We start from the raw sequence: 18,500 nt of genomic DNA on the forward strand, positions 1-18,500 counted from the left end.
TTAGCCGTCGGCCCCTTGGCAGGCAGAGCTACAGTATCTAGGGTCCCCCCAACCATGGCCTGCAGGTGGGCTTTGAGGCGCTTCTGCCTTTCTCTGCTGTTTAGCCATGTGCGTGCGATCAGCTTCTTTGGTGGACAGAGCTCAGCGAAGGAGGTGCAGGGCCTGGCTATGGCTCTTGGTGCTGTTGCCATGCCCTGTGACACAGCGATCAGCGGCCTGCTTTCTTGCACCCTTGCCGGCCCTGGACTTCGCCAGGGTAGGAGCCGTCGCTGCGCTTTCGTCCACAGTCTGATCACCGGTGCGGGTCTGTGTTTCCCCACAGCCTTGGGCCTGGGGCAATGAGCTGAGTGAAAGTCTGGAAACCTTCCTTTTCCACCCTCATCCAGGACCCCTTGGAGAGCTGGGTGCAGGGAAACTGCTGCGGGGAACGTGTGTCCGGTGCCTGCCTTGCACTGTGCGGCCCTGCTGCGGTCCTGCGCCGGGCAGGCCTGAGCTGCGTCTGGGTCTTCCTGGGTCTCCCGGCAGCACCAGCCCCTCAGGGGCCACCCCATTCTTGATTCCTCCCTGCAGTGTGGAAGCAGATGGGCCATCCTTCCTGCGACGTCACCCATGGTGTGGCCACGCTGGTAGACGGGCAGGCGGGGAGGTGGCAGGGTGTGAGCAGCCAGATAACAGGGCAGAAGCAAGCCGGGAGGACTGGCGGCACAGAGGGGTGTAGGCTGGGGGGCGGGAGCACGGCCCTCAACCACCAGCCCAACACCCCCTGCACGTTCTCGGTCCCCTTGGGCCTGGGTCTCCTCGTCTGCAGAAAGTTGGTTCATGACCTCCCACGGGGCTTGTTCCGGGGCTTGCAGGAGAGCCTGTGTGAGCACCCAGCAGAGCGCCTGCACAGGTGGGACGCCAGGTGGCTGCCCGCTCTCCAGGGAGAGCTCCCCTGAGGCTACCTGGCCAGGTGGCATTTGGCCATCCTGGAACGGGGACTGTAGCTGCCTGGCTTTGCACACAGGCTCATGGACGGCCTTGCCCAGAGAACTCACCTTCACAGTGCTCACCACGTGATGGCCATTCTGATTCTTTGGCCTTGCTCACTAAAGCTTGGGCATGGATGAGAACAAATAACCTGGAATCAAGGGTTGGGGCCCCCAGAGGCTTCTCCCGGGACTCCGGGATTCTGAGGAGTCCTGAGCAGATGGAAGAGCCCCGCGGAGGAACAGGGAATCCACCCTGGGAGGGGTCTGTCCAGTCTCTGCCCAGCTGGCAGCTGTCCTTGGGCCCCGCCCACATCCTCAGTGCTGGCGTTCGGGGTGGGGGGGGGTGGCGCCCACATTCTTAGTCCTGCCCATACCCCTAGTCCCCACCCACTGCCATGCCCCACCCACATCCCTTGCCCCCCTCTTCTGGGCACACCCACTGCCTCCCAACCACCAGCCCCCCACCCTCATCTGTGAGGACACAGCCGGGAGTGGAGGTCCCTGGAGCAGCCCCACCAGAAGGGACAGGAGCTGCCACAGAAATGCATGTCCTCTCTGGCCCCCCAGGGACAGCTGCGTTTCCTGGTTCAGTCACTCCGGGACTCACTCCCACTCCCCCGCCCGGCCTCCCGCCCTTGACCCTGTTCCCCTCAAGGAAACCAAATAAGTGGTTCACACCCTGCCCCAGCACAAAGCGTTTCACCGCCCAGAGCCTCCTCCCACTCCCAGAATCCAGGTAGGTGACTAGCCTGCTCTCACCTGTGGGGCCGAGCCCACCTGCAGAGCTGGCCTGGGCACCCAGGTGGCTGCCTCTGAGTGACCTGAGACATGCTTTGGGGTCCTGTTTCCCAGAAGGTGGCCTTGGACCCCTCAGAATCATGGGACGGGAAGGGCAGGCTGGCGACTGTGCCATGCAGGGTCCTGGGCCTTCGAACCCTTCAGGCCCCAGGTGGGAGCGGAGCCCGGCCGGGCTTGGAGACCCTCCAGAGGGAGAAATCAGGAATGGCAGTCCTGCCCGTATTTAAAGTTTTGCTATCTTGCGCTAATGAATTTTTGCCAGTTATTCCAATATTTTCAAATGTTGAGTGAAAGTGTGATTTATCACGAATTCTGAGGGGGTTTGGTGCCCCTGAAATTCCGCCCCTCAGCACCTGCCTGGCCTGAGCCTTCACTTTCGTAAGCCTTCCAGGTGATTCTTAGGTGTTTTAAATTTAAGACGCTCCTCATGGAGGGAGCTGCCCTCCCCCACCCCCCCACCCCCACCCCCACCCCCACCCCGTGGCTGAGACCAGGACCCCTGGGAAGGAAGGCCAATAGGTAGGAAGCTTTGGTTGCAAGAAAGGGACTCCGTTAAAACCAGCTGGAACAATAAGGAATTGTATTATCAAAGCAGCCATTCCAGAAGCCACCTGGGTTTTAGAGATGGTTGTTCCAGCAGCTCTCCCCACCCCTCCCATCCATCTGCCCCCCGTCATGCCAGCGTCTTCCGCAGGGTGCTGGCCACTGGGTAAGGGCAGGTTCGGGGCCACCTCCAGAAAGCTCAGCGCCAAGAGTGGGGAGACGGCAGCTTCCTTTTGTCACATGGGAACCGGAAGTCTCCAGAATCCCATCTCCCCACACGTCATTGGCTGGGTGGGATCACGTGCCCATGTGCTTCTTTCTGAGCGGGCAGATGGGCTGGGCCGGCCAGGCAGGGTCCAGGGCTGGGAGGTAACCTGGGGTAGCTCTCGTAGGGATGTTTAGGATGGAGACCCAAACCAAGCGGGGGCTGTACTCGTGAGCAAGAGGGGTAAGTGAGGGGTGGGGTGGTGGGCCGGAGGCCCAGGCAGGCAGGGTTCCCCATGGACACCCCAAGAAGGTAATTCAGATGAGGTGGGTAGGGGCCCCTTGTGATTGGCAGACCTGCCCGTTAGTTGGTGCAGTGCACTCCCTGGGCAACCTCACCTTAGCACTGAGGCCAGGTGGACAGGGTGATCTCACAGCCTCTGCCCCCTTGGCCTTCCTGGGGTGTCTCTGCCTGGGGCTCTGGATGTGCCTCCTCTCTGCTGGAGGAGCCAGCCCTGGATCCAGGTCAGGTCAGTCTTGGGTGAGGGGCCAGGAGGTGGGGGCGAGGGGAGGCCAGACATGCCCCCAGGGCTGGGAAGCTTTCCCGCGTCTCTCTGCTTTAGGTTTTTCTGTCTTAGAGGTCAACCTAAAGCCCCAGAACCTGGTGCCCACGCCCGCCTCAGCTGACGGCGAGGGCAGGACACTGCCACCTGGGCCCATCCGTGGCCCCCTCTGCCTGCTCCCCCCGTACAGTCACCTTCCCTCATTGCCCCCAAAAGGCCAGCTTCTCCCAGCCTGGGCCCACCCATGACTCCCCAGCGCCAGCTCCCCACTGGCAGCAAACGTAGCCCCTGCAATTCTGTGCTTTCCAGTCCTGGCAAGAAAATTGAAGGACTGTGGACTTGTCTGCTCACAGTCCTTGAAATCATCCTATGACTGGTCACCTCGTGGTCCAGACACCTGTCAGAAGAAGGTCACTAGAGCGCACTGACCCGTCATCCTGATGTTTACCTGCGTGAGTGGAGTTTCTCCCGTTTTCATGTTAAAAACCCACAATAGGAATGGGGTCAAGGCAGAACTCTTTTCCTGGAAATAAGTAATATTTATGCGTGGATACACACACTACTCAAAAAAAATCTGTCCATCCTCTTTTTAGGGGAGGCATTTCTAATAGAAATGTACTTTTTATGCTTGATAATTCTCACGATCTGTAAGAAATTCACATCTGTGGACCAGTTGCAGTCCACTAAGTATAACGACCACTGAATCCAGGGGACAAACTTGCACACAAGGACATGCTTAACTCTTGACATTCCAGCATTTTTACACAGCTCGGTGCGACAGGAGAAGCTAAACTAAAAATACACTAGGGCAAAATTCTACCGGGTGGAATGGAAACGGCTGGTCCGTGGAGGCAGGAGCCGGGTGGAAACCCAGGCGTCAGAGAAGAGGCTTCATACATTTCCGAGAAGAGTTTTCGACGAGGCGTGTGTTTGGCGAGTAGCTTCTCCCACTCTGCGGCTTGTCTTGTCTTTGTTTTGTCTTCTTTTTTTTTGCTTTTGAGGGCCGCACCCATGGCATGCGGAGGTTCCCAGACTAGGAGTCTGATCAGAGCTGTAGCTGCCGGCCTGCACCACAGCCACGGCCACACCAGATCCGAGCCGCCTCTGCGACCTGCGCCACAGCTCACGGCAACGCCGGATCCTTCACCCACGGAGCGAGGCCAGGAATCAAACCCACAACCTCATGGTTCCTAGTCGGACTCGTTTCCGCTGCGCCCCGAAGGGAACTCCTGTCTTTTCACTCCTCATAGTGCCTTCCACAGAACAGAAGTTTTCAATTTTAAATCGTTTAAGTCCAACTTACCCAGTTTTGCTTAGGGTGTTGAAAGCTCATTGTGTCAACTAGGGAGCTGTGTGGAAATTCAGATGTTACAGGCAAGTTTGTGGGTTTTTTTTTTTCTATGATTTTTTTTTTTTTTTTTTTTTTTTTTTTGGCCACGCAGTGCAGCAGCTTGATGTGGGATCTCGGTTCCCAGACCAAGGATCAAAGCCAGGCCACAGCTGTGAAAGCGAGAATCCTAACCCCTAGACCACCAGGGAACTCCCTGTTTGTGTCCTTTTAAATGGATTAATGATGGCTTTCAAAATGCTATTGTGTGGCCATTAAAAAAATTAAAAGTTAAAAAAAACCAACAGAATTTTAAAAAAAATTAAAAAGCTATCCTTTCTAGCCCATCAGCCACTCTTCTATTTAGAAATATCCATACTTACAGTACGGCAGATTTTATACTCTCGGCAGCCATTTAAACGTCCACTGAAGATTTTTCGGCGTAACTGATACATGTTTGAGCCAGTCTGTCATTGCTAAGAATCCTTTTTAAAGACGAGTCGTCTGCAGTGGCTGATGGCCTGGACGCCTGGGCCGAGCTGGCCTGCTGGGGTCCAGGTCTGCCGAAGACCCAGGAGTTGGGCTCAGGCTGTTTCCAGCATGAGACACCAGCCCACGGGAGGCAACAGGGGCACGAGAGGGGAGTCAGTGAGGCCTTCAGCCTCCACTCACGGGGAGCCTCCCTCCCGCCACCTGTAGAATGGGGCTTCCAGAGATACTGCTGGTCTCTACGCCTGCCCTGGGCAAGCCCTTCTCAAGGCCGCAGCTACCACCCTGCCTCTGATGTGGCCTGAGGGGCCTGGCCGGCTGTCTGACCCACTCAGTCCTCCCAAATGGGGAGGGACCAAGGGCCTCAGGCCTGCAGCTTGGTCTTTGATGAGTGCAGTTTTAGGCTCGCTGTTTTGGGATCTGTGTCTCCAGTGGTTTTCAGCACCCTGCTTAAATCAGTGACTTTGCAATTGGTAACTGAACACAAGGAACTGACAACATGCTGTTTGTCGGGGAATTCAGTGGCTCCTGAGGCTGGCTTCAGGCTGTTTGCTGCCCATTGTCCCACCTGGCCTGCGTGTTTGCATGTTGACATCTCTGAAATCTAAGAGCACCTTAGGGATTATAACAGGGAGTGTTCCCCCTTCTTAAAGGCGCATGAAATGAAGGTGCATCTTAGAATCGATGGCGCTTCTTGGTCCATGAAGTAAGGGGGTTGGTGTCAATAAACCCTGGTGTATAAAGTTTGGGTCAGCTGCTTTCAGATCCACACTCTTCTGCGAAACGGGCTCAGGACCCTCTGCTCTTCCCCCAGGACGGGAGGAGTCCACACCTGAGCAGATGGTGAAAACCGGGGCTGGTAGATGCCAGACACCTGTGGTCCACGTAATCCTTCACCACGCCCTCTTGTTTCCACAAGGACGGAGGCCCAGAAGGTCAAGGGACTGGCTGGGGCCACGTGACTAGTTGGTGACCCAGCTGACAGACACCCCCCCCAGTGCCCCTGGGCGTGGCTGCGAAGGGGTGGGGGTGCCCCTCCCAGAGCCTTGCCCTGTGTTGCCATGGGGGTCCTCTGCCCGGCTCCCGCCAGTAGGCAGGGCTCAGCCAAGGAGACTATTTCTTGGCATTGCTGTGTTTTGTACTTGGGAATTGGGGACCTTGGACCTTCACATGCACATTTATGCCAAATGAGATGCAAATCAGGGCCCTACCGTTCTGAAGTTCTGACCCCTCCGTCTCCTAAGACCGTGGCCCTGGGATCCCGGTTTGTCTCCAAGAAACAGCCTGTGTGGGCTGGGGGGGGGGGGGAGGAAGGGAAAAGGCGCCGATTTTACTAACACGTACCAACCGGGCAAATACATCAGATATGCCACAAAGCACTTTAAGGAACGTGGCAAAGTGGGCGCAGGTAGCCAGGTAGGGCGAGGGCGGCAGGCAGCGAAGAGAGAAGCGGCGCGCGCAGAGGCCAGGGCAGCGGCGCGGGCAAACCTGCAGGCTGACCCTAAACGGACGGGGTGCGGACACGGGCAGAGCGCGCGCAAGCACCCGGGGCCAGAGGCAGTGAGCCGGCAGCCTGGGTTACTGGGTCAGAGCCGGGCTCAGGCCGCACGGGCGCGCGGTGCAGGGCGCGGGAGGAGGGCGCCCCCTGCCGGCCGAGCGCGGAGGTGGCCCCGGCCCGGCCGGGCCCACGCGGCGGGCGGGGGTGGGGGGCGCGGCGGCCGGAGGAGGGGCGCCTGCGGCTCGCCTCCCGCCGGGACGCCAGACACCGCGGCTCTGAAACTGCGAGGCGGGCGCCCGCCGACTGCTCTGAGGTGGGTGTGCGCGGCGGCGCGCTCAGCTCCGGGCCCCTCCCTCCCGCCCAGGGCGCGGCCTGCAGAGCTGGCAGGGGTGGGCGCGGGCGAGGGGCCGGCCAGGCGCGCCCCCCGGGCTCCCTGCACCGCACCCGCGCCGCGCCCGGAAAGCCCGCGCTTCCCGCCCACGGCGCCCCGCGCTCCCGCACTCTCCGCTCCCGCCCCGCTTCGCCGCTACCCTCGCGGGCATCCCTGCTCACAGAGCGGCGCGCGTCTCTGTCCCCGCTGCCCTCGCGCTCCCGCCCCGGCGCCCCGCTCCCATCCGCCCGCGCAGCCCCCACACGTGCGCTCGCGCCCCGGGCCGCCAGCTGCGCCCTCGGCCGAGTTCTCAGGGCGCGTCCGGGGGTCCGCGGCCGCCCGCGTGGCTGGGACGGCGGGGGCGGCCCTGGGCGTTGGGCGGCGGCGGGCGGAGCCCCTCTCCCGCGCCGGCCCCGCACGGAGCCCGGGCCCCTCTCCACGGCCCGCGCCCCGGGGGGAGCTGAGCGCCATGGGCGCCGAGCGGGTGGCAGGTGGCGCAGCGGCGGCGGCGGCGGCGGCGGCGGGGGGCACGAGGCGGAGGCGGGGCGCGCGGGGCGGGGGCCGCGGGGCCCCGTGAGACGCTCGGGCGAGCGCGCGGCAGCCGGAGCCGGAGCCCGCGAGCCTGAGGCGCGGCGGCTGGACCGGGCGCGGGCGGCGGAGGCCGGAGACCGCCCGGGGCGGCGGGCGCGCTTTGTTCCCGCGCGGGCGGCCCGGCGGGCGGAGCGAGCGGCCGGAGTCCAGCCCGGGTATGGGCCAGGCGGCCGCCCCGCGCGCCCCAGCCCCTCCTCGCGCCTGAGCGTGGCGCGGCGCGAGAAGACAGCGCGCGGATTGCCCCCAAGTTCCGGAGGCAGGCACCGAGTTGCAAGGAGAAGCCACTTCGCGAGAGCGCGATCGCCTCTCATCCGTCCCCGGACCTCCGGACCGTGAGTGCCCCATCCGTCCCGCGCGCTGCCGCCGCTGTCACCCCCGCTCCACCCGCGGCTGCTGTCCCGGGGTTTCCTTGAAGCCGCCCTGAGTGCAGGGGCCGCCCCAGCATCCCCTCCCCACTTTGCAAAGTTGGAGCCCACAGCGGGTGGGGCCAGCCCACCCAGCGCCCACCCGCTACCACCCCCCAGGTGAGCGGAGCTGGACTTTGGTGGGGGGTGTGGTCAGACCTAAGGTGGGACCTTCGTGCCAAAGGTGGGGAGTCCTGCAGGTTCCCCTGCGGTGCCGGTGCTTCCCCACAAAGAGACCCCGGCCAGGTGACAGGGCACTGGTGGGGGGGCAACAGAGTGTGACCGTCGGAGGGGTGGGGGCGCCTGTGGCCAGGCTGGGGAGGAGGGCCAGAGCTCCCTCTAGCCCCTCCCCCTCTTGTTTTGGTCCCTGGACAGGCTGCTCAGCGCAGCAGCAGTTCAGCATTTTTCAGCTTGAAGTCTGCCCAGAGATCCCCGGGGGTCCCGCCCTCTCTCTGGGGGGGCGGAGCAGGTCTTAAACAGCAGAAATGGGTCTTGACAGCCTGGGGGGCGGTGGGCGCAGCCCGGTGGCCGTGGCTCTGCTCACAGGCTTTGGGGACCGTCCATCTGCATGTTGGGCAGGCCGGGAGCCAGGCTGTGGGAACGGCGGGGAGGGCCAGATGGCTGGAAATTCAGCTCTAGACCGGGTTACGTGGAGCAGAAGGCAGCGGGGCTGGTGGCCAGGCACGCTCTCCAGCCCTCGGCTCAGAACACACAGCCCCAGGCTGTCCCTCCGCCCGGCCCATGGGAACCGCGAGCCCCCTCACAGGGGTGGGCAGACCCTTGCCACCGCCCCCCAAAACAAACTATTCCCCCCCGCCTTGGCCTGAGGCTGGCGGACCTCAGGCCTGTTCCAGAGGCCAGGGAGGGAACTGTTTCCCTTGAGAACCGAGAGCTTGTGCTTCGGTGGGGGTTCTGAGCAACCGTCAGGGCCCGACTTTGACCCGTGGCCAGGACGCCAAACCATTACGTCTAACTGGGCGTGTGTTTCCTGGACCCAGAAACAGGAGGTTCCCAGGGTGGCCGCCCTCAGAGGACGGGTTGTGGCCGGGACAAAGGGAGGCAGCTGTTTTCTCTGTCCCTGCGTCGCTCTTGATAGTTGCCACAAGATTTGAGAAACTTCTTGAGGCTGGGCCCCAGGGGGTCTGCCTGCTCCCGCCCTGAACGCCAGGCAGACTCCGGCGACCCTTCTTGGGCAGGGGCAGGAAGGCTCTGCCACACTCCTGGGTGCCTGCCTTGAGGGTTGGCCGTGTGACAGGCGCTGGGGTCTCGCTCTGTCACCGCACCTCCGCCTTCTGTCCTCTAGATGGGGGGCCCGGGAGGCAGTGGGTTCTGTGCTGTGCAGCCGACAGCCCGCTCCCTCTTGCCAGGCCGCTCTGGTCGGACGGAAGGAAGAGAGGGTGGGATGCTGAGCACGGGGACAGGTGGGCGCGCCGTGCCCCCGGGAGCTGGCAGGCTGGGGAGGGGGAGACCCACTAGGCCTCATTTTCTGGCGGAATCCTGCTCTCTCTGGAGGTGCCTTGATCTGTGTTTGGTGGCAGGAAGCGACATGGTACCGGGTTGCTCAGAAGCCCAGCTAGGGCCGGCAAGCTGGAGGGTCCGAGGGGACGCCTTCCTCCAGGGCCCTCTGGGGCTGCCTCGGGCCACCCACCAGCCCGGCCTCTGTCCCTGGGTTATCCCAGTAAATCAGGTTACCACCTCCAGGAAATCGCTCCGATTTGGCCCCACGTACTTTCATTTCTGCATGACTGGAAGAAATTAATTTTCCTTCCTACGCAAGGATCTGGAGACGCCGGCAGGCCTGGTCACTAATCCAGAAGCTCCAAGCCAGCAGGGCTGCCGCGGGGGCCAGCTTGGAGCGCGGGTCTGGGCAACGGGGGAGGGTGGGTGAATTGGATTCTTCCGAATTCCCTCGCCGGTCAGTGTGTGTGTGTTTGGAATCCAGGACGTGGGCCTGGAGAAGAGCTGGCACACAGTAGGTGCTTAATTAGTGGCGCCCTGGGAGGGAAGGGGTGTTCCCAGGGGCAGCTGCACCCTGACTGCTGCACGGGTCCCACCCGAGAGTGGCTGGTCTCCCGGGGGCCAGGCCCTCTGCGCAGCCGCACACTGCGCTCTCGCTCACTGTCCAGGTCTGGGGACAGCCTGCCGGATGGTGGGACGTTCGGGTTTCACTGATGCCCAGGGAGTTGCAGGCTGCCCATCCCGCAGGGGCTTCCAGGCCCGAGTGCGGCCCTTGCTTCTGTCCCATCAGCAGCGGCTGCCTGGCCTCCCTTTGTCTGTGGCCCTCGCCCTGCCAGCGTTCCTCCCACACCTGCTGGCTGCTGACAAGGCCCCAGGTGGCAGAGCCCTCACCTGCGTGCAGCCTCAGGCACGTGGGAAGCAGTTGTGACTGACATCAGGCAGTGGCGTCACCTGGGGCCGGGGCCGCCTGGGATCAGGGCTGGGGAGGGAGGGCACCGCGCCCTCTCTGGGTCAAGGACGCTCAGGGCAGCCCCTCCCCCCACCACCCTGGGAGGGGGGTGGTTGTCATCCAAGGCCCTCTAGCAGCCACTGGATGTTGTCTGGCTGTTGTGACCGGGTGTCTCCATGTGGCATTGCTCTTGGGCAGCTGGTGCTGCCCCCCAGACCTGAGGGGTGGAGGTGGGCCGGCCGAACTCTCTAACTTGTAAATGCTGGAACGTGGCCACAGTTGTAGCTCCCAGACGAAACTGGTCCAGGAAGGCTCTTGTCGCCCTTTGCTGCTTCAGGGACCGTCATTGCAGGCAGGGGGTAGGGAGATGATAAGGTGGCACCGAGAGAAGCTCACACGCCTGTGGCAGCTGCTTCCTCCTTTGACCTCGGGGCAACCCTGAAGGTGGGCGTCCTGGCTCTTCCATTCTCCAGCCGGGGCCACTGAGGCCAGGAGCAGTTCACCAGAGGCAGGTGCCACCCTCGCAGACGGAGCCAGGACAGGCTGCTGGAGCTTTCCACCACGATCAGACTGCAGACGGCCAGTGTGGGGGCTGCAGGCGTGCTCACTTAGAGCCCCCCCGTATCGGGCGTCCTCCTGCCTTGAGCCTGTGTGTCTGGGGGAGGGGCAGAGGAGGCCCGAAGCTTGGGATGGGTAGCTGTCCCTCTGGGCTGTGGCCTTTGAGGGCCCACGCCCACTGGGGGCAGCTCAGAGCCACTGGCCCAGGCTCCTCTTTGGACCGTGTCCTGGGAGACTGGGTCAGCGGTGTCGGGGCCAGACTGAGCGGGCACCACGCTGCGTGTTCTGGGCATCAGTGCTCGCCGGCCCGGCCCTGAGGCTCCGGGTCACCCCAGGACTTGGAGACAGTGGACCACACCTCCAAGTCCTTTCTGGGCATCAGGCTCCCAGACTTCTGGGCAAACGGGGCACCTGATTTCTCTGCCCTGTGGCTCCGAGGCCGGGACTCTGCTTGGTGTGGCCTGGATGTGGCAGTGCAGAGAGCAGGGTCCCCAAGCCAAGGACACAGATGCCAACATGGGCTTTTCGTCTGGAACGAAATTCTGGGGCTGGACGTCCCCCTCGTAGCCTCGGTGGAGAGACCCAGGCGAGGTGCTGGGGCGGGAGCTCAGGGTGAGGAACGTGGGGAGACCTGGGCCCCCAGTTCGCGCTTCTGCATTCACAGCCCCGGGGCGGGGGTGCCGCGCTGGGTGGAGCCCCGGAGGGCGTGCTGTGTGCAGCCGTTTCCTGCAGCCATAAAACAGAAGCGGGCCTTCTCTTTTGTCGTCCTGGAACCGCGCGGTGAGCCAGCTGTCAGTGGAAGGGAAGCTGAGACGCACTTGGCTGCAATAAGGAAGACGTCTCCGGGAGAGGCCCTGCGGGCCCCCTGCTGCTCACCCACAGGCCCTGGGTGTTTGGGGTACCCCAGGCTGCCCCCAAGGCGGGAGCATGGGGCCCGTGGCAGGAGCAGGCTTGGGGAGGATTCTGGCCCTGGGTGTCCTTCTGTTGACTCGGGCAGAGGAAAGTTCCCAGGGGAGCGGGTGTGGGGAGCACGGCTGCCGACAGAGCAGGAGGGGAGCTGTTCCCGCGACCCCCGCCATCCAGCTAGGAGGGCTCCTCGTGTACCCGACAGCCCTGGGCCCCGCCCACATGGGACCCACAGGGAGGTGCTCGCCTGGTGGTCCTGACGCGAGAGCACCCAGGGAAGCCAGGGTGAAGCCAGGGAGAGGCCTCTGTCCACTCTGGCCCCTCTTCCAGCCCGGTGGGGGCGGGGTTGAGAGGCCAGAGGGCCGGGGGTCCTCCGGACCTGAGGAGGCCACCTCCTCCGTCCACCTCGGGGAACCTCTGCTCTGTCCCCAAGGCTGTGGGGAGGGGCAGGACACTGCCTTTGGCTTCTCCGAGCCCTACTGCTTGGATCTGAATCCTGATTCCCCTCCCAGAAGCTGTGTGACCATCAGCAAAGCCCTCACCCTCTCTGAGTCTAGGGCTTTAATGCAGGACGCAGTCACACTGGCTCTCCCTCCTCGGGCTTTGACGAGGGTGAAAGATCACATGTATCCGGCTGGTTTCTGACTCGTGGATGTGTCACGCCCCATCTCTGGAGGACACTCAGTGCTGTCCAGGTCTCACTGCTGGGGTGGCACCGGGTGCCACCCAAACCCTTGCTCCTCCAGTTCCCAGCCTGCCCTGTGCAGGTGGCTAACCCTCCCCGCACCTGCGTCCTCCTGCCCAAACCGGGTGATCCGGAGGCGGAGGCCGTGCCCTCCAGTGCAGCCCAGGCCTCCCCCTTCTCACACATGCGGGCACAGCAGGCTCAGAGCCAAGTTGGGCGGGGGTGGGGGCTGGGGGCCATGCTCCACTCCCTTCCCTTTTCACGGGGCGGGGGGAAGCAGGCTGTGGGCGTCAGGCACCCAGCTGCTTGGTGGCCGAGGGGGACTCCAGCTCAGGAGCCCAGGTTGTCTGAGCCCAGAGCCTCTGTGTCTGCGCCACACCTGGGTCCCCGCACGGCCAGTGCCATCCCCACCCACTTCTTGGGCTCCTGAGCCTGCCCTGGGCCAGCCCGGACCCACGAGCACGGGGAGTGCTGGGCCCTTTCCTCGCAATGTCACGGCGGGGCCTTGGCTGCCCAGGCCCGGTAGGGGCAGGGCTCACCCCTGAGCTGGCTGAGCTGGGCGGGGGTAGGGCCGGCATCCGGGTGCCAACTGGTGCCCACCAGACTGTTCCGGCCACACAGACGTGGACGGGTGGAGAGGACGTCTGGGAGGAGGGTAAAGGGCGTGAGGTGCCACCCGCACTCTCGCTGTGCGGCAGCAGGCGCCTGCTGTGGGTGACGGCGCCCTGCTTTGGAGTTGGCTGTCTGCTGGAGCAGACGGGCTGGCATTGCAGGCACTGCTTTTACGCGGGGAAGGCCTGGGCTTCTGAAGGCTCGGGGCCGGGGTCTGGGCTGAGCCCCTTTCCACGCGGCCCACGACCGCCGGTCTGCCTGCCCCCTGCTCTCTGCCCAGGTGACTCCCGGGGGTCCAGGTGGACGTGCCTGGAGAGTCCCCCTGCTCCTCGATGGCCTCTTTAGGTGCAGGCGTTTCTTTGGATGGTCCAGAGGCTTCACAGAAGTTTGGAGTTTGGGAAGTTCCGGTTGTGGCTCAGTGGAAGCGCGCCCAGCTAGTGTCCATGAGGACACGGGTTCAATCCCTGGCCTCGCTCTATGGGTTAAGGATCCGGCGTTGCTGTGAGCTATGGTGTCGGTCGCAGACACGGCTCGGGTCCCGCGTGGCTGTGGCTGTGGTGCAGGCGGGGGCTGCAGCTCTGACTCAACCCCGAGCCTGGGAAGGTCCATCTGCCGCGGGTGCGGCCCTGAAAAGCAATAAGTAAATAAATAAATGTTTGGAGTTTTGTTCGCTCAATTCATAGCTTAGAGGGTGGCGCTGGCCACGCGCTCTGGGCCCCAAGGCCATGTCCCACTGAGAAGCTCTGAGTGCCCGCTTCTCTCCCACGGGCAGGGCGGGCACGGGCACTGGGGACTGTGGCCGCGTGGGGAAAAGGAACCCCCGTTGGTCGGCTGGTCATCCGTGTCGGACGGAGCGGGGCAAAGGCGGGGCTGTGGTGGCACTGGGGGTACAGGCATATGGCACTGTGAGGTGTGTCGTTGGGGACGACCCTGTGGAGGTGACACGCCACCAGCAGGAGGGAGGGCACCTGCAGCGGAGGCCGGGGGTGAAGCCCGACGGGGGGACTGCGGGTTCGATGGACCGGAGGGACTGGCCCCTGGAGCCCCCCGAGCCGGGCTGGGTGGGGTGGGGCTGCTCAGGTTGCATTTGGAGATTGTCCTGGGGGGCAGGTGTGGCGAGACAGATGGCCATGAGGAGGCGACATCCAAACGGCCATGAGGAGGCGACGCGGGCCTGGAGGTGGCGAGCGTCCTGGTCAGTCTGGGCCGCGCGCTCGGCCCGCAGCGCCGCCACCTCTTGCTCTCCACGTCGCGTCTCCATCCCAGGACGTGCAGGACAGGCCCCTTCTGCGAGACACTCAGCGTGTCGGGGGCAGGGCAGGCATGTCCCGGGAAAGGGCTCCTTGGTGAGGAAGCGGGGCTGCGGGGAGGCCCCTGCCCGGAGCGGGAGCAGCCCCTCTGGGGACCGGTGTGGATGTTACCTGCTCAGGAGCCCTGGTGTCGTTGTGCACAGCACGTGTGCGTGTGCGGGTCTGAAGCCAGGCAGGAGAAGGAAGAGTGCCCTCTGCCTGAGTGTGGCAGGGGCAGCTGCCCTGTATGCCCTGGGGAGCCGCGTGGCCGGCCTGGACTCCAGACACGCCGCCACTGCAGCGGTGCGTGCCGTGTCCAGCGCAGCCGCACGGCAACCCGAGGGGTGTGTGAAGGGTGACCAGGCTCAGGTGAGGCCAGCCCCCGTGTCAGGACAGACAGGCCCTGCCCAGGGCCCTGCAGCCTGGGGCCGAAGGCAGTGTCCACGTGGCAGACCAGCCAAGGCCCAAGAGATGAGACTCGATCCCAGGACCCCGGCTCACCGCCATCTGCTGGACTGTCACTACACATAGACAAGGACTGTCCCAAGGTGCCTGTCACCACCATCTGCAGAAACTGTCTCAGGACACCTGTCACCTCACATCTGCATGGCCTGTCTCAGGACACCTGTTACCTCACATGAACAAGGACTGTGCTAAGACGCCTGTCACCACCATCTGCATGGACTGTCCCAGGACACCTGTCACTACACATGGACAAGGACTGTCCCAGGACACAGGACACTTGTCCCTTCACATCTGCAGGGTTTGTTGCAGGAGAGCCTCATTCTGGGGGTCGGGCGCCCCACTCCACATGCCAGCCACAGGCTCCCCTCTGCTTGAGCAGTTCATAGGGTAACTTGGGCCTCAGTTTCTTCTCTGTGTGAAACCTTTTTGGACTCCCAGCGGAGTCATGGTCGTTAAGTGCCCAGTTGAGGGCCCCACACAGCACGAGGTGCAGGTTGGGGGCGCTCCCTGCCAGGTCAAGGTCAGCTTGTCTTTTCCCTGAGACTTCGACGGGCAGGGGCGGGTCAGGGTGCCGTTGTGAGGTCCTGGGCCTGGTCTGTGCCCACTGCATGTGATCAGGAGGCTTCGGTCTGGCCCTCAAGGCAGCCAGGGCCCATCTGGTGGTCCTCACGTCACAGGGCCTCAGCCCAGTTGGGCCCCTTGTTTGACGAGGGTCCTTGGCTCGACCTCACAGGGTCCCCCCTGGCCCCTAAAGGCGCACCTCCCCAGCTGGGCCGTGTGTCGAAAGGTGCGTGGTCACCGGCCTGTGGGGCCGGCCTCACTCTCCTCCTTCCGGGACCGCCAGCCCCAGGGGAGTGTGGGCTGGGGTCAGTAAGGGAGCCGCCCTCCTGCCCACGTGTCAGGGGACCCCAGGTCAACAGGAGCGTGACACCTGGGAAGAGGGGCTGGGACCCTCCTGTGTCAGTGCTGCCGCAGGCCGGCCCCAGCAGAAGGGAGGTCAGCCTGGCCCCTGTCACACACCCACGTCCCCTGAGCGCCTCGGTCCGGTGCTGTTAGCACATAGACGAGCTGCTAGGGCGGGGGATGGTCGCGGCCTGCCTGGCCTCGGTCTCCCCGCTGCGTTTAGGGGGGCTGGTTTTCGCAGCACCTGCCTTGTGCAGAAGTTCTGGACCAGGCATTGAACACAAACCACAGCAGTGACAACACTGGATCCTTAGCCACTAGGCCACTAGGAAACTCCTGGGTTTGTTTTTTTTTTATTGTAAAATACACAGCGCACGAAACGTCCCATCGTGACCGTTTTCAGAGCGCACCTCTGTGGCGGTGAACACACTTGCGACGCTGCACCGCCATCAGCGCCATCTACCTCCCAGACATCCTCATCGTCCCAAAAGGAGGGGACTGTGCCATCAGGACGCCCTCCCCTCCCCGCTCCGTGTTCATCTCTGGGGATCTGCCTGCTCTGGGGTTTGAGCTCCGAGAGTGGCTTCCGTCTCTCTGCAGACTGCGTCGAGGTCCCCGTGCTGTCGCAGTGTCCGCGCTCAGTCCTTTCTGACGGCTGAGGTTTGGGCACATGCATCTGCACGTTGGCATCTCTGCCATCGGTGCTGGGCTCTGGCCGCGCCCGCCATGGCGAGTGTGTGCCTTGCACACCTTGTCGTGTGGATGTGTCTGCAGTTCCCCTGGAATCCCTCCTGGGACCGGAGCTGCTGCGCCGAGCACACCCCCCACCCCCGTCACACCCACCGCCCCCAGGGTTCGAGGGATGGATTCACAAGAAGAGCCCCCTGCCCTGCTCACCTGGCTGCCCTGCGTCGTGTCGCCGGGTCAGCCCACCCCTTTCCACAGATGACCGCGCCCTGGCCCAGGGTGGTGGACGCGGTTGCCCAAGGTCGCTGGCTGGCAGGGACGCCCCACTGGGAGCCTGGAGGGTGGTTTGGACAGCGGGCTCATCTGCCTGCAAAGCTGTCGCTGTATTTGATTCCACAGACTGTCACTGAATATGCCCGGCACCTGCGTCCCACCTTTGTGGTGTGAAAAGACCCTGACCTGGTCTCTGGCTTCACCCTTGACCCCCACAGGGAGGCGGTTTGGGGTCCCCACGTGGCAGCCAGAGCGGCCTGGGAGAGCTCACTAGATGCGGCCCCTCTAGGGACTGGGCCGGGTTGTCACGGTGGCTCCAAGGCCACCCAGCCCTTCCCCCGAAGCATTCACGCCCATCCGCCTTGCTTGCTTTTTCCCAAGCAGCCAGGGCCTGGCGAGTCCTCCTGCCTGTGTGCCCCCAACACCCCACCTTCCCCATCCTGTCCCCAGGAGTCCTCTCTGCTGCGAGCCCCTCCCCGTCCTCCCCCACAGCAGCCCCCTTCCCCTGAGCACCCCTCCCCCCTTCCCCAGCTCCCCTCCCCCCCCCACAGCTCCCCTCCCCCCCCCCACAGCTCCCCTCCCCCGGCACCCCGCCCCCTCCCCACAGCTCCCCCACCCGCCACGCTGGGCCTCTTCTTTCACAGTCGATTCTCTGAAGGCAGGACTCCTGTCTTGGCTGCTGCCCCAGAGCCCTGACCAGCTCCTGACACCCGGGAGGCCCAGGGGAGCAGAACGGGTGTCACCTGGGAGCCCCCCATCTTGCAGGCAGCAGTGCCCAGGGTCACCGGCTGGCGGGGACGCCCTCGCCGGGTGCTTGGAGCGGGTGGTTTGGACAGCAGGGCCCGTCTGCCTGCAAGCTGTCGCTGTATTTGGTTCCACAAACAGTTACCTCATCTGCTTCCCAGCCCCGCCGTGGGCCGCGAGTCCTGCCGCCTGGGCGCCTGCTCCCTCCCGGGAGGCAGGACAGGGCGTGTCCCCGCAAACGGGGCCCAGGACAGGCGAGCACCCAGAGAATTCACCCAGCTCCGACCGCTGCGCGCCCCCACCTCCAGGACCCAAGGCGCCCGCCAGCCGGCGCTGGGTCAGAAGAGGGCTGGGGAGGACCCAGGACCCGTGCCCGCCGTCTGGCCACCTGGGACAGGGACCCCTCGTGCGGAAGGAGCCTGTGTGGTGTGGGGGCCTGGAGCCCCCTCCCACAGGAAGGTTTCCGAGAGGGAGGTCAGGAGGAGCCTCTGGGGTGGGAACCCCGCAGAACCTGGTTTGGGGGCGCAGTGGAGATCCCTCTGGGTCCACTGGGCTTCCCAGTCTCCCCGACTGAGGCCACGGCCTCCCCAGGAGCAGCTGAGAGGTTGGGCATTGCCCTCCCCTGCCAGAGAGCGCCGGCCACTGTGGTGCCCATGGGGACAGACAGCTGCCGGCCCCCTGGCACCCCGGCTCTAACCCCATGGGGGGCAGGCGGCCAGGAGGGAGGTCCCTGGAGAAGGGCAGGCAGCCCCTCCCGCCCAGAGGCCCCTTGCGCAGCCTACGTGGACGCGGGCAGCACGGGGACGTCCTGGCCATCCTGTCCGGGTGCCCGAGCTGCTCACTGCTCGCTTCTCTCCCCCTCGGAAGCCGGTGTAGCGTCCGTGCGCAGCAGCAACGCCTTGGCCCCCACCCCCTGGCACCTGCGTGGTGCGGGTTGGGTGGGACCACAGGAAGCCCCAGCTACGGGGCCGGGGTTTGCGTTCTGGCTGCCCGTCCACTCACGTCCCCCCCGCCCCAAGGGTGCCTTTCCAGCCTGACTCTGCTTTCCAGCTGCTGTTTCTTTCCAGAACCAGCCGGGAGGCTGACCCTGGGGTGGCGGTCCGTGCCGACTGGCATGAAGCCGGGTGATATCCAGCAAGATGAGCCGTCCAAGCGCGTAGCTGGTTAGGTGGTGCCTACTCGTTCCTGTAACAGTGGCGACTGAGGGCCTGCC

The 18,500-nt window shown here is 64.0% G+C and overlaps 1 protein-coding gene across 12 annotated transcripts in view; it reads left to right on the forward strand.

Annotated features, from left to right (window-relative positions):
- Window positions 1-18,500, forward strand: part of CBFA2T3 (CBFA2/RUNX1 partner transcriptional co-repressor 3) — a 75,104-nt gene that overhangs the window by 17,551 nt on the left and 39,053 nt on the right. For 4 of the 12 annotated variants that reach the window (XM_021093636.2, XM_084959298.1, XM_084959299.1 and 1 more), the window contains exon 1: window positions 6,620-6,706. The exons of 5 other annotated variants lie outside the window; for them this stretch is intronic. The gene's annotated coding sequence lies outside the window, so the exon portion shown is untranslated. Of the gene's footprint in view, window positions 1-6,619; window positions 6,707-7,543; window positions 7,687-7,749; window positions 7,879-18,500 lie in introns of those variants that run through there. 3 more of the 12 variants (XM_021093640.2, XM_021093637.2, XM_084959296.1) reach the window with 3 other exon arrangements.

Source organism: Sus scrofa, chromosome 6 (genome assembly GCF_054392235.1).
Source record: "Sus scrofa isolate SSC_HxYL_T2T_F1_AM1 chromosome 6, Sscrofa_HxYL_maternal_Yorkshire_Landrace_v2.0, whole genome shotgun sequence".
NCBI classification, from domain to species: Eukaryota; Metazoa; Chordata; class Mammalia; order Artiodactyla; family Suidae; genus Sus; species Sus scrofa.